General features: G+C 48.9%; 1 protein-coding gene and 1 pseudogene across 1 annotated transcript in view; one reads left to right on the top strand and one right to left on the bottom strand.

Moving 5' to 3' along the window:
* Nucleotides 1-14792, bottom strand: part of LOC119185463 (uncharacterized) — a 61821-nt gene that overhangs the window by 33198 nt on the left and 13831 nt on the right. The gene's annotated exons all lie outside the window — the stretch shown is intronic.
* LOC119185460 (iris-like) lies at nt 9099-13958 on the top strand (annotated as a pseudogene).

Genomic DNA, 14792 nt, shown 5'->3' with positions numbered 1-14792 from the left:
TTCGGCGATGACAGAAATTGCGGCACCTGTATCAATAAGGGCAAGTACGGGTACACCTTCAAGAACGGCATTAATTACATTCGGCGGCGAACGAAGAGGGCTTGTGCTTTGCGACGAGGGCGCAGTTCTTGCCTCGGGAACTGCGTCATTTAGTTTTCCGCGTCGATTGTAGGGGGGCGTCGGCGCATCGGGGAGGGCGAGCGTCGACGTGGAGAAGGAGATCGGCGATCAGGAGCTAGTCGGTGGCTTGGACGAGGAGCGTACAATTCGGGGTCTGGGGTGTATTGAGTGTACGTGTAATCGTTTTCGTATGGACGTAGGTTTTCACGTGAGTGGAGTGGGTGGCGGCGGCACAGACGTGCGACGTGCCCAGGTAGACCACACGAAAAGCAGATCGGTCGGTTGTCGGCAGTGCGCCATGGATTAAGGACTCGGCGAAGTGGAGGTCGTGGCGGCTGGGCGGCATAAACAGGAGCAGGCTGTGGAGGCGGCGCTTGGAACGTCTGTGGTCGTGGTGCTGCTTCGGCGTACGTCAATGGTGCATTGACTGGTGGCACCAGCTGTGGAGGAAGGACCTCAGACACTTGATCTCGTATAATAGTCCGTAGAGTAGGGCTAAGCGGTGCACTGCGCTCCGGTAGGCCAGAGATGAGCGAGAGTTGGCGGGCAACTTCTTCGCGCACGAAATCTTTGATCTGCGAGAGGAGGACGGGGTCTTGCGAGGGAGTTAAGCCGAACATCGATTCCTGATGTGGGACAGCACGGCGGGTGACGAGACGTTGCCGGCGGAGCTCATCATAGCTTTGGCAGAGCTCGGTAACTTGGGCGACAGTAGCAGGGCTTTTTGAAATGAGCATCTGGAAAGCGTCCTCGTCAATACCCTTAAGAATATGCTTGATGCGGTCCACCTCTGTCATGTTCACATCGACGCGCTTGCACAAGTCAGTGACGTCTTCTATGTAACTTGTAAAGTTCTTACCAGGCAGTTGAGATCTCGACTGAAGGCGCTGCTCCGCACGAAGTTTGCGGACAGAAAGACGACCAAAGACTTCGCTGAACTTTGCTTTGAATGCTGTCCAGGTGGGAACGTCGGTCTCATGGTTCCGAAGCCATAAGTGGGCAATGCCACTGAGGTAAATGCCGACAGTGGCCCGTCTCGTGGCTTCGTCCCATTTGTTCAAGACACTCACGAGTTCGTAAGTAGCCAGCCAGTCGTCGACGTCGTGGTCGTCAGTGCCGCTGAATATGGGAGGATCCCGTTGACGGACCGCGCCGGAGCACACGATGGCCTGGGAAGCCATAGGAGGAGGGCTTGTGGCAGATGCAGTGGTCATGACAGCGGGTAGAGTCCGGCTTCGCAACTCCAGGATTGCAAGAAGACCCAGCAAACTCCACCAATTATAATATAGAACGGAGACAGTCAAAACTGTTATCCGAGACCAGGTAGAAGCGTAGGCCTAGCTATCAAAATCAGCGACAGTCCGGGCCGAGCGTCTCGTGCTTAGCACTGACAATGTGTGTGCCGAGATTTGCATGACCCACTACAATCATCATTACACCTACTACATCAGCTAAGAAACATACGGTTTATGCATCTTAACACAGAACTAGTCATGCTGGGAGAGGAGGCTTTCCTCCGACGTTGGTCTACGCGAGTTATTATCGTAAAAAACAATGGAGTGTCCATGCCTTTTCTCCCCTATTGAGGAGGTGGGCTAAACCTTGTACCACTGTGACATTACAGTGTGTATTTTTCTTTTCTTCCTTAAAAACATGTCCTTTTGTGCAGTATTCTTCTTGAGCGCGTGAGCGAATTGTCCTCACAGGTGAATGCAAAACATCACGCTACACTGTGATTGACCTCCCCTTGTTTGTTCATATAGCCTTACTGTTTATTTAAGTTTAATCATCTCGAGTCATGAATGTCCTGTCTTTGTTGTAAAACTTTTGCATTGTACGTCACGGCATACGCTGTAAGTTCTTTCGCTGTATATAACAGCTTGCATTGTACATGCGCATTGATCACCATTGTCCATTTCATGTGTGCACATAAGCTGTGTAAGATATATCCGAAAATAAAGTTATCTTAAACGTTACCCTGAAAATGTCGAAAGACTATAGTCTTGTGTCTGGAGAGAGGGAACAAAACGTTTATTCGATGTTCTGCGCAAAAAAAAAAAAATCGGTGAATGGTATTTTGGAGGCGCCTAGATAGAGCTCCTCGAGCATGCAGCGGAGGCGAACGAGCGCATCGAAGCACGTTAGACACGAGCGCCATCTGGCAGTAACCTCCGAAAACGAAGGCGTGCGTACCCGCGGAGAAAGATGCGCGCCAGTCTCGGAGGTGATAAGGTGTAGAACACGAAGCGACGGGCAGGTGCCACCACCGTGTCGTCGTAGCAACACGTTGGAAATTCTTACCTTTTTGCGCATCGCGTTGCACTGTCAGCGCAGGGCGAGAAACGCTACAGTCCTTAGAGTTACTTGTGTGCGCCTCTTCTAGTATAAAGGCAGACTTACAAAACATCAACGTGTTGTTATGCGCCTCAGATATGCGCAATAATTTTTTTTAATTGACAATCGCACAACTATGAATGCTAAACCTTGAGCACTATTGGTGGGCGCTGCGAATGGGGTTAGCCGTTTGGTGCCGTTTGAGGTATTGTTAAGGGCAGACAAACAGACAAATGTACAGACAGACAGACAAGCAGACAGACGGACGGACAGACAGACAGACAGACAGACAGACAGACAGACAGACAGACAGACTAACATAATTCCATTGAAGGTCTCCAAAAAGACTATCGTCTTTAAAAAAGATCGTTGCCGTGGACAAACAGACAAATGTACAGACAGACAGACAGACAGACAGACAGACAGACAGACAGACAGACAGACAGACAGACAGACAGACCGAAATTTTGGCATCGAAGGAAACTTAAACAATGCTTGTGCTGGCTCTGAAGTGCAAAACGCGATACTGCAATCAAATCCCGTGCGCACTGCCTTGAACAATTCCGCAAGGAGGAGAATGTGCGTGACACTGGCCGTTTCAAACTATACTAGAATGTCCACTCCTAAAAGCGGAGCTATAGGGGCCCCTCTTGTTTTTTTTTTTGTTTTGTTTTTTGCGCAACGGTAAATTTCTCGGCTTTGTATAATAGTAGTTTGGTAACGCGGAAAACATTGCGACGCCACTTACAATCATAATCATCAGTGTCCAATCTGCGGCTACTATATAAAGCATGCACACAACTCATGCCGCGCACAGTGGCAGAATGTGTTTCTATAAAGCGAATTCGAGGCCACTTGGGCTGCTGCACGGTCTCACCTGATCGGCGTCAATCTGATTTTGCAGGTCGTTCATGAATGCATTAATACAGTGGAGTGTCTGGGCGGAGGGTTTAGGAGACCCAAGTACCACGACTTGACCATATGCATGTAAGTCTACAAACTTTGCAGCGCATGTAGCCTTTTCTTTCAGCACCCGCAATCTAAACCAGTTTTTAACCGCCGCGGTAGTCTAGTGGCGAAATTACTCGGCTGCTGACTCGCAGGTCACGGGATCGAACCCCGGCTGTGGTGGCTCCATTTTAGATGGAGGTTAAAATGCTGTAGGCCCGTGTGCTCAAATTTGGGAGCACGATAAGGAACCCCAGGTGGTCGAAATTTCTGGAGCCCTTCAACATGGCGTCTCTCATCATCATATGGTGGTTTTCGGACGTTAAACCCCACATATCAATCAATCAATCAATCAATCAATCATTGTAAACCAGTTCGCACCCTTAAGGGGTGTTTTGCTTGTCTATAACTAACGCTTCACGATAAAGTGACAAATCCAAACACCCTTAAGGGTGTTTTTGTCTATCACCCCATATATCACCTTACATATCCTCCCACATATCAATTATCCTTGTAAACCAGTTCGCACCCTTAACGGCGTTTTGTATGCCTATAACTAACACTCCACAATAAAAATGTTTCGACAGACCAAATCAGCCGAAACACTTTTCTTGTGGAGTGTTAGTTATAGACATGCAAATTGCCAAAACACTTTTATCATGGAGTGTGAAAGATAAAACACCCTTATAGGTGTATTGGTCTGTCAAAACACCCTTATGAAGGAGACTGTGAACACCCTCCATGATAGACCAAACATGACACGACAGATTGGTCTGCCATGGTCTATCATAGACCACGACAGACCGAAGCAGTCTTAAAGATGTAAACTGGTTCACAGTGCACCATGATGCCGGTTGTGTCAATACACCCATAAAACATCCTTATAGGTGTATTGGTCTGTCAAAAAAACCCTTATGACGGAGACTGTTAACACCCTCCATGATAGGCCAAACATGACATGACAGATTGGTCTACCATGGTCTATCATAGACCACGACAGACCGAAGCAGTCTTAAAGATGTAAACTGGTTCGCAGTGCACCATGATGCCGGTCGTGATGCTCGACTACACTCTTCACGGCCTCATTTTCGATGGAAGCGAAAAACGATCGAGGCCCGTGTACCTAATTTAAGGTTCACGTTCAGGATTCCCAGGTGGTCACAATTTCCGGAGATCTCTACTGTAGCATAGCCATGGTGTGCGCATAGCAGCGCCGGACCAGCAATGTGTCAACGTAGTCAGCAGAATGAAAAGAACATTTATTCAAAAGTGTATAACGTATTTATAGGCAGCGTAGTGTTAGTCAGATAACGATGCGCACGTGGTAGTAGCAAAAGTCCGATGGGGTGCAGGCGGCCAGCTGAGGCGTCAACAGGTGCGCGCGCACACACACACAGAAACCGCGAAGACACAACATTCCTTCCCCCTTAGAATTGAAAGCGTTGTACTGTCTTGCGTTGATTGATTTGATTTGTGGGGTTTAACGTCCCAAAACCACCATATGATTATGAGAGACGCCGTAGTGGAGGGCTCCGGAAATTTCGACCACCTGGGGTTCTTTAACGTGCACCCAAATCTGAGCACACGGGCCTACGACATTTCCGCCTCCATCGGAAATGCAGCCGCCGCAGCCGGGATTTGAACCCGCGACCTGCGGGTCAGCAGCCGAGTACCTTAGCCACTGGACCACCGCGGCGGGGCTGTACTGTCTTGCGTTCTCTTGTTGAACGCCTGAGGGCTTGTTGGGCGACACCGGTACTCATCGGGACGGCCGTGATCTTCGGTGATGCACGTTGTGCAGAACCAGCATCATTAGGGATGAGCCGAGAAGACATGCCTGCATTCGAGCTTACCGCTTCCGGAGGCGATGGTTCCGTTGCTTGGTCTGACTCGCTGGGACTTGTGGCAGTTGTTACTGGTGGCGAGTCCTGTCGCGGGCGAAGTTGATCAACATGCCGCTGGACGACCCCGTCCGGAGTGTTCACGGTCACCCTTCTCGCTCCAGACGTCGCCTTCACATTGCCAGGCGTCCATTTGCTCCCCGCACCATAATTGCGGGCGTATACGTCACTTCCTGGTAGCGGCAGCCAGTCCTCTTGGTCTTCTTTTGATCCTGTAAGGGCTGGAGGAAAACATGTGTCCAGCCGTGAGCGTATTTGGTAACGCAAGAGCAACTCTGCTGGGGATTTACCGCACTTTTGTGGCGTCCTCCGATAGTTAAACAGCAAGCGTATCAGATTCTCCTCTAGCTTTCCTCTCCTCATTTTTCGAAGGCCATCTTTTATAGTACGCACTGCCCTTTCCGCTGCACCATTAGACTGGGGGTGGTAGGGCGCACATCGGAGGTGCACTATGTTGTTGTTTGCTACGAATTCCTCAAAATCATGGCTGGAAAACTGAGTCCCGTTGTCGGACACGATTGTGCGTGGTACCCCCAAACCTGCTGAAAATGGCACGTAAGCAGTTAATGGTGGTTTCTGTTGAAGCATGTGACAGAGGTACGGCTTCGAGCCATTTCGTGTGGGCGTCAACTATGACGAGTATCATTTTTCCGCCGATCGGCCCCGCGTAGTCAATGTGAATGCGGGACCACCTTTCGCCGGTTTCCGGCCACTTGACAACGGGCGCCGCGGTTGGCATCGGCAAATTTTGAACACAGTTCTGGCACTGAGTAGACACCTCTTCAATATTTCTGTCTAGGCCTGGCCACCAAAACAAAGAGCGCGTGACAGATTTCATTGCCGGCGAACCCTGGTGAGTCTCATGTAAAAGCTGCAGCACTTGCACTCTTGCTTCGGCTGGTATTATGACCCTATTGGCCCCAATAAACAAGGTCATGTGCAACGGATAGCTCTAGCTTACGGTCAAAAAATGGCAGTATGTCCCTTGCCAGCCCGTTGGCGTGTCTGGGCCACCCATGTAATATGTACCGTTTGACTTTTGCCAGGACAGGATCCGAAGCGGTGAAAGCCTTCAGCTCACGCGTTGCCACGACACCGTTGTTCAGCTGGTTTAGCGAGAGTACACATTCGGGTGGCTCACAGTCTTCGTCAGTTTCCGTAGTTTGCAGCGGCAGGCGGCTTAAGGCATCAGCATTCAGCATCTGTCGTCCTGGGGCGTACTGCAGCTGGTACCGGTAGGCCCCCAGCTGAAGCGCCCAACGTTGGATCCGGGCAGCGGCCATTGTGGGCGTCTGCCTGTCTGACCTCAACAGGCCCAGCAACGGTTGGTGGTCAGTCACAAAGGTGAATTCCCGACCTAGAAGGTAGTCGCGGAATTTAGTTACGCCAAATACCAGTGCCAGTGCCTCTCGCTCGAGCTGTGAATAGTTGCGCTCCGCCTGTGTTAACGTACGCGAGCGAAAGCCGATCGGCCTGTGGACGTTTCCTATCGTGTGAAACAAGACCGCGCCCACTCCGTATGGCGACGCGTCGCACTCAAGTTTTAGTTCCTTCGAAGGGTCGAAATGGACGAGAACCTTGGCTGCTTTGAGGTTTTGCTTAGCCACCTTAAACGCAAGCTCTTGAGGCTGTTCCCAGTGCCAGCGCGCATTCTTTTCCAGCAGCTGATACAAAGGAAAAAGTGTGGTCGACATGTTAGGCAGAAACCTCGCGTAGAACGTGATCATTCCCCAAAAAGACCGCAGTTCGCTGACATTACGGGGGCTCTGCGCCTGCATGATAGCATCGAGGTTTTTCTCTGTCGGATGAAGCCCATCGCGATCGATGCGATGCCCGAGATAGGTAACTGCTGGGCTGCGCAGCTTGCACTTATCGTGTCTCAACTTTACGCCTCTCTCTCGAAACCGCTCAAAACGTTTTTCAGCCTTTCACCACTGTCGCTTGATTTTTCAGAAATGAGCACATCGTCAAGGTAAGCTTGTGCACCCACCAGACCAGCTAGAACCTCATCCATTTTTCTTTGGAATATCGCGGGTGCAGAGGCTATTCCGAAAGGCAGTCGGTTGTAGCAAAAAAGCCCTCTTGGTGTGTTAATGACGCAAATTTTCTTTGCCGACTCATCCAGTGCCACTTGATTGTATGCGTCCCGTAAATCCAGTGTGCTGAAACAATCCCCATCGTGTAGTTGCGCAAACATATCTTCAATGATAGGCAAGAGATATTGTTCAGTGGCGCATGCGGGATTCACTGTGGCCTTGAAATCACCGCAGATTCTCACTGCGCCGTCTTTCTTAAGAACTACGACTATAGGTGACGCCCATTCCGAGTGTGTCACCGGTGATAACACGCCTAAGGACACTAACCGATCAAGTTCAAGTGACACGCGGTCGCGTAGCGCATATGGAATGGGTCTGGACTTACAGAACTTAGGTACGGCGCCTTCTTTTAGGTGCAGACTGACCGGAGGGCCTGTGATGAGCCCCAGTTCCTCGGAAAACACGTCGTTGAAGTCGTTGAATATGCTATTCACACTGGACTTCCCCGTTTGTTCTGTGGGCTCAGAGTCTCCTGCAACGCGAACCACCGGAGCACCAGCGGCGTTCAGCAGCTGAATTAAATCTCCACCACAGAGGCTTGGTCCCGCACAGTCTAACACGGTCAGCACACACTCCACCGTCACTCCCTTATGAGAAACACTGAGCGCAAGCTCCCCAAGCACTGGCAGTCGTCCTGTGTAGCAGGATAATTTCACACTGAATGGTCTCAGTTTCGGCCATTGGTCGCGGTGCTTCTCGTACAGTTGACGTAGGATAACACAAACGGGCGACCCAGTATCAACTTCCATGGTAAGCTGCACACCGCACCAAGAGAACGTTCGGCGAATTGGTGGCACCAGACAACTCTTCCGTTCCGAAGCCAAGGTCCAGATGTGCGCTGCTTCGTGTTCGTCGTCTGTCGAACCTTCAGTCCCCGTGAGAATGTTGGTTTGTGCCCTGCTTGCTGTTCCTTGCTCGTGAGGACCGCGGCTTCGGCATTTCCTCGCAAGGTGACCGCGTCCTCCACAGCGATAACAGCGAGCGTTAGACCAGGTGCAACCGCTCTCATTGTGCTTTGCACTACCGCACCTTGAGCATTCTTGACGTGTAGCCCTCCGTCTCTCGTCTTGCGGTGTTTTCTGCTGATACGCTTGTACTTTTAACACTGGTGTCAATCCAGATCCGTTTATGTTTTTCACGCCACTATCTGCAGCTTCAGCTGAAAGGACCATCGCTTCAGCGTCTTCTAATGTTAATTCCCGCTTCGAAAGTAGCTGCTTCTGTAGTGCACTTGACCGGACACCACACACAATGCGATCTCGTAGCATGCGATTTAATGCACTGCCAAAATTGCAATTATCAGCTATTCGGTAAATGTCGACCAGGAATTCATTATAGGCTCACCCTCCGCTTGACATCGACTGAAAAACTTGTAACTTTCTGTGATTTCGTGTCGCTTGGGGTCGTAGTGCTCACTCAACACTGCCACGACTTCTTCATAAGTCAGCGCATTCGGCTTGCGTGGAGCCACCTTCCCTGCCAGCACTTGTATCGTGTGCGTGCTTAAGGCAGCAACCAGCAATGCTCTTTTCTTAGTCGAGTCTTCAATGGCATTCCCTTCAAAGTATGCTTCGACTTTGATAAGGTATGGCGTCCACTTATCTTTGCTCTCTTCGAAGTCCGGAAGCTGGTGGTGAGCCATGATCGCCTTGGTTGCTCGATTTTTCGTAGTGTCAGGTTCAGGGTCGTCTTTCACTGCATGGGTGGTGAACATCCTCGTCGCCACTGTAGCATAGCCATGGTGTGCGCATAGCAGCGCCGGACCAGCAATGTGTCAACGTAGTCAGCAGAATGAAAAGAACGTTTATTCAAAAGTGTATAACGTATTTATAGGCAGCGTAGTGTTAGTCAGATAACGATGCGCACGTGGTAGTAGCAAAAGTCCGATGTGGTGCAGGCGGCCAGCTGAGGCATCAACAAGTGCGCGCGCACACACACACAGAAACCGCGAAGACACAACATCTACCCCAGCAATTAATAACAATATTTTCTTTGACTTCATCTTACCAGCACGTACGCTGTTTCACTATTGTCGTGGCCTCAAGTTTGTCATTTGCGGAATATTAAGAGCGGCGACTTAGTCATAACACGCGCTGGAACCAACACTTAGTCGACGTTGGAGAAGTAACGTTCACTACAAGAACAAGCGTGCGGAAAATGTGGTATTGTCCAAGAAAGAAAAAAAGTCAAGAGTACAATACATTTTTGTCTTTAGATGCCTGCCCGTGCTTGTTTTACTATCATATTGAAGAAGGCTTTATTTATTTGAGCTAGGTAATTCTGAGATTTGGGAAACAAATATAGCAACCCTTTCTTTGTACGCACCCAAGCAAGGGTTTCGGTTCTGTAATTTCCAGAGTATATACTGCCAAGAAAAGTTGTCACCAAGTATTTAAGTGGCAACCTGCTTTAGTTATATTGTATCTAAGTCGAAAAATAACTGTTGTGTTGTAGTAGTAGCATCGAGTTGAGAACCTCGAAGATAAAGAAGCCCACTCGCCCACGCAACTGCGAAGATGCGCTTCACAGGAGCTCACCGCGCTGCCATTGTAAACTTTAATAATTTTGTGGTAAAGTGTTACATTCGTTCGATTCGATTGATTGTTATGTGGGGTTTAACGTCCCAAAACCACCATATGATTATGAGAGACGCCGTAGTGGAGGGCTCCGGAAATTTCTACCACCTGGGGTTCTTTAACGTGCACCCAAATCTGAGCACACGGGCCTACAACATTTCCGCCTCCATCGGAAATGCAGCCGCCGCAGCCGGGATTCGAACCCGCGACGTGCGAATCAGCAGCCGAGTACCCTGCCACTAGACCACCGTGGCGGGTCAATTCGTTTGCGTAAGAGAGAGAGGAAGGAAGCAGCTCAGCCTATTCTAAGCTGTCACTAAGGTCTCATAGAAACGTATACGCCGAATTACACACCGACGAGTAGTATAGTACACAAATGAAAAATGTTCACTGTGGAACTTGAAATGACCCCCCCCCCCCCCGCCCAACGTAGGACATGTTCTAGCGTCCATCAGGTCACCGATTTGCACCTGAAAATGCTCAGAGCTACTTTCTTCACATTCTAGCGAGTCCCCATTGCATCTGAACATCAACTCTGTAAAAATGAATTCAATTGAAGTTGTAGTATTTTTTTAACGCTCTCGTACACGTTTGCAAATTCCGTCTAAAGTGTTCGTAAATTTCTGCTTGAGCACCTTGTGGTTACCTTCGGCCGAGTATTGTTTTTAAGTGTATAAGCTGCACATGCCTTGTTGTTTATCGCATAAATGTGCGCAGAAGTTTTTTTATTATTTTTCGGATTGTTGGTTTTTCGGATTGATTGTTGGTCCATTTTTTTACACATGCCTCGATAGTCACACTACTTGAAAGTGCGAAAATTCGTTCTTTGATAAGGTTGTTTTGATAATTAATTTGCGTGCCACTCGGAGGTGTTTGAGCGGACATATATGAAGTGTTTCGTTTTAGAATAAATTCAGCTGCAAGTGTAGCGATCAAGTGCTGTGTTTTTCTCGCCTTCATTGGCTCCGTCAAGAGTGTGCGGATTCACCTACCGTATAATGAACTCTATAACTTGTTTTTCTTCATTTTCTTTTCTTTATATCACACTGTTGCCTGCCTGTTATGCGAAAGAACCTTCCAGTTGATACCTAAAAAAGTCCACAAGTACTGATGGCGGGCCACGTACTCCAAGGTGGATGATTCGTATTGGCAGCCCACGAAACGGAGTGGGGTCCGAATAAGAGCTGAGCTATAGTTGGCAGGTGTGCATGTTAAATGGTGGAATGCGAGCGTGGAAACAAGAGAGACGTCGTGGTCTCCAGGTCGATGTTAGAGGTGTATTAGCTTCTCTTTTCTGCTCGCCTTCACACGCTCAGTTATGGACCTTCCTCAGTTACGTGACCTTCCTCAAATCGACATACGTGTCGACCATCGTGTCGGTAGACTTCGAGAAGCACAGCGACACCGTTCGCGGCGAGATCAACGACTGGGTGAAGACCGTGACCGAGTCAAAGATAGCGGACCTCTTGGCTCCCGGTAGCGTCGGCCCTTCCACGGGAGTGCTCCTGGTCAACGCCGTCTACTTCAGGGGACTCTGGGAGTCGCCGTTTCCGGCCTGCTTCACGTCGCGTCGGGACTTCAACGTCAACTCCAGGACCAAGGTCCAGGTGCGAAGGTGGCGGGATAGATTTCTGGCAGTGGTGGCCACATTTCGGTGTATGCAAAATTCTAGGAGTCAGTGTGCTTGTATCTAGGTGCATGCTGAATGGCCTGTGTTTCAATGATAAAACTGTGCGAAAAAAACAAGGACACAAAAGTAAGAATCATATAGAACGCCACGAGCGATTGTACGCCTCTTGTATCTTGGTATTTTCCCACAGTTTAATAACGGTTAAAAGCTATAGATGACCATACTAGCTCGCCAGAGCGTCTTATTCAAAGGTGAGTAAACAACCCCGTGGTCCAATGGGTGCTAGCTACGAAGCGAAAACTGGGCACTTTTACGATGTGAACATGCTACCGCAAGGTTTTCGCGAATAAGTCCTGTAATAGTTCTCGCTCGGCCTTCTCACTCTTCTCAGCAGCGTGAAGAGAAGTAGGCGTCATCCGGGGTAGTGACGCCCACTTCAGCATATTTCAAAGCCCTCCCCTAGGGCGTTTCTGACATTGTGGTTTTGGGAAATGAACATTCATTATTGATTATTATTGTTGTTGTTATGCATATGTCTATTTCTTTCGAAATGGTTATGAAATCAAACGCCTAAATAACGAACCTGCCGGGGAAGCGATGTTTGTTCGTTATCGTGAGAATTTAGTAGTCGCAAAAATAGAAAAAAAAACTAAATTCGCATTTTTCTCATCGTCGTGGATGGCGCGAAAAATGCCAATGATGTTAAAAGCAAGAATTTCTCGCAAGATTACTTGCTGTCTTTTTTGCGTTTTGTTGCTTTCTTCACTCTCGTCGTTAATCTCATACTTTATGCACACACTTTGGAGGGTATTTTCGTCGCTAAACTCTGCATGCATGACCAGGTCTTGTTCACTATAGGTAGCCTACATGATCCCAGGTGCCACCACGCAAAAATTAGTGCAGTTCAACACTGTCTGCGCTCCATCAATACTCATGCTGAAATCCGTCACATGATTCAGCTGCATATGGCAACCGACTGAGAACGGTCATCAGTCATCAGGGGGTGCAATCCTTTGTTGACATCGCTGTTGGGCGAGGGCGGTCAGAATGCATTGATGTAGCTTGGTTGGGGGATAAGTGCTGATCTGACGTGAGGGGACAAGCATCTCTTTCGCACCCCTCCAACCGACGCCCATGACAAGAATGGTTGCACAGATGCGTGTTGGCGGAAATTTATGTGCGCGACTTGTCGAATGAGTGGTACTGCAATTTTCGAACTTCTTTATTGCCAGGTAGCACATGCGCTAAAAAATGCACATTGCTACCTGAAACGTTCATTCTTGCGGGAGTGCTTTTTAAAATTTCGTCGCAATAGAGTTGGGGAAAATGCATAATACACTATGGACGTCGTCGTGGACGTAAGAGTTCATCCCTCCCGCGACAATTTCGTTCTTGAGGCCTTTCGCTATTGAGGCCTTCAAGTGTACTTCTTCACACATACACATACGACAGATATATGAAAACAATAACAAACTCACCAAGTATGCATACGGTTTTTTTATACGAATGCTTACTATGTACCACATCGGGGACACGACACACGTCCAGACCATTATTGAGCTCACTTTTTGTAGCAATGTTTTGTCTATTGTCTGCACTATGGTACCGCCTCGTCTTCCGAGCTCGAATAAGTATATCAGCAGCGTTCCTACCACCTCGCCGGAATACAAAATACACATATTGATGCGTTTGTGGGCCTTTTGATATGTCGTTCATGTGTGTACGTGTAACGGATATGCGACTATGGCCTCACCAAACAAATGAATCATTTACGCTAGCCCCGTGTCATTATCCAGGTGGACATGATGTGTCAGAAGCAGGCGTTCGCCATCCCTCGGAACGACGATCTCGGCGTCAGGGCCATCGAGATGCCCTACAGGGGCGGTCGGAGCTCCATGGTCGTAGTGCTGCCCTACGAGATTGACGGTCTGTCTCACTTGGAGCATCACTTGTCCCACGGCAAGCTGTCCAATATCCTGGGCAGACCTAAAGGAAACGTCCGACGTCGAAGTGACCATGCCGAAACTCTTGCTCCAACAGTGTCTGTATCTCAAGGACACGCTGACAGCCATGGGCGTGAGCGATCTGTTCTCAGCCAAGTGCAACCTCTCGGGCATGTTTAAATCGGGCAGTCCCGTTGGGTCGAATATGGTCCACAAGGTGTACCTGCGGGTCGATGAAGACGGCACAGACCCTGCGGTATCCACGCCCGCGATGGCGATGACATCTTCGCCTCCGACAACGACGACGACTCAGAAGACGGACTTCGTCGTCGACCATCCTGCTCATGCTGCTCGTGTTGAAGAGCAAGTCGGATGTGGTCATTTTCGTGAGTTCTGTGTGTCATCCGTGACTAGCGGTTTGTGTGCGCACCTAAGCGCATGCACCTTTTAGATATTGAATATAAGTATAACCCAAAATAGCATATTTTCAGCCTGTATTCGAGTACTCTCATGCTTACGAGGATGAATTTGCTTTCGCAACATTACGAAATTGTTTTGGACTACTGACAAGCAATGTCTTCATATATCTTGCGGAATCCGCTTGTTCCCTTTTTCTGCACTGCCCTCTCACGTCTTGGTAGAGTTCCGGTAAGAGCCGGAACGACCAGTATCGCCTGAACTAAATCCTACATGATCAAGAGGCCTTTCTGTGGTATGTAACGCTGCGCATACAATCGGACGAACACGAGATGTAAAGAAGCGTAAACGGAAAGAGCGAAAACTATCAAGTTGATAGTTGGGGCTCTTTCCGTTCACGCTTCTTTACTTCCCATGTTGGTTTGATTGTATGCTCAACGTTACCACATACATGTATGAACTCGCCCAGCAAGAAGCTGTTATTAAATACTAGATGCCTTTCACGACCTTATCCCTTCGTGAAGGACGAGACATCGGGCAAGGAGGGGGATTCAGCCGGTCACGCCACAAGGTTTCCAGTTTCGAATGGAGATTGGCAAGAGTGCGAATTGTTTGCCACCAAAAGATTATTATTACAGTGCCAGGTGCGTAATAACGCACAACTGAGGGTTCCTTTCAAACCTCCGTCTTAGCTTTTACGGGTGCCGTTCAAGATGGTCGTGTGCACTGTCACACCATGTTTCATTTTCATAATCTTCGTTTGTCAACCACTGCGGCGTTGAAGGTAGAAATCCGGTACAGTACGGAAAATGCAGAGCGGTGACAAC

Source organism: Rhipicephalus microplus, chromosome 6 (assembly GCF_043290135.1).
Source record: "Rhipicephalus microplus isolate Deutch F79 chromosome 6, USDA_Rmic, whole genome shotgun sequence".
In the NCBI taxonomy this organism is placed as follows: domain Eukaryota; kingdom Metazoa; phylum Arthropoda; class Arachnida; order Ixodida; family Ixodidae; genus Rhipicephalus; species Rhipicephalus microplus.
The sequence above is the reverse complement of the archived record's forward strand: the minus strand, read 5'-3'. Positions and strand labels throughout refer to the sequence as shown.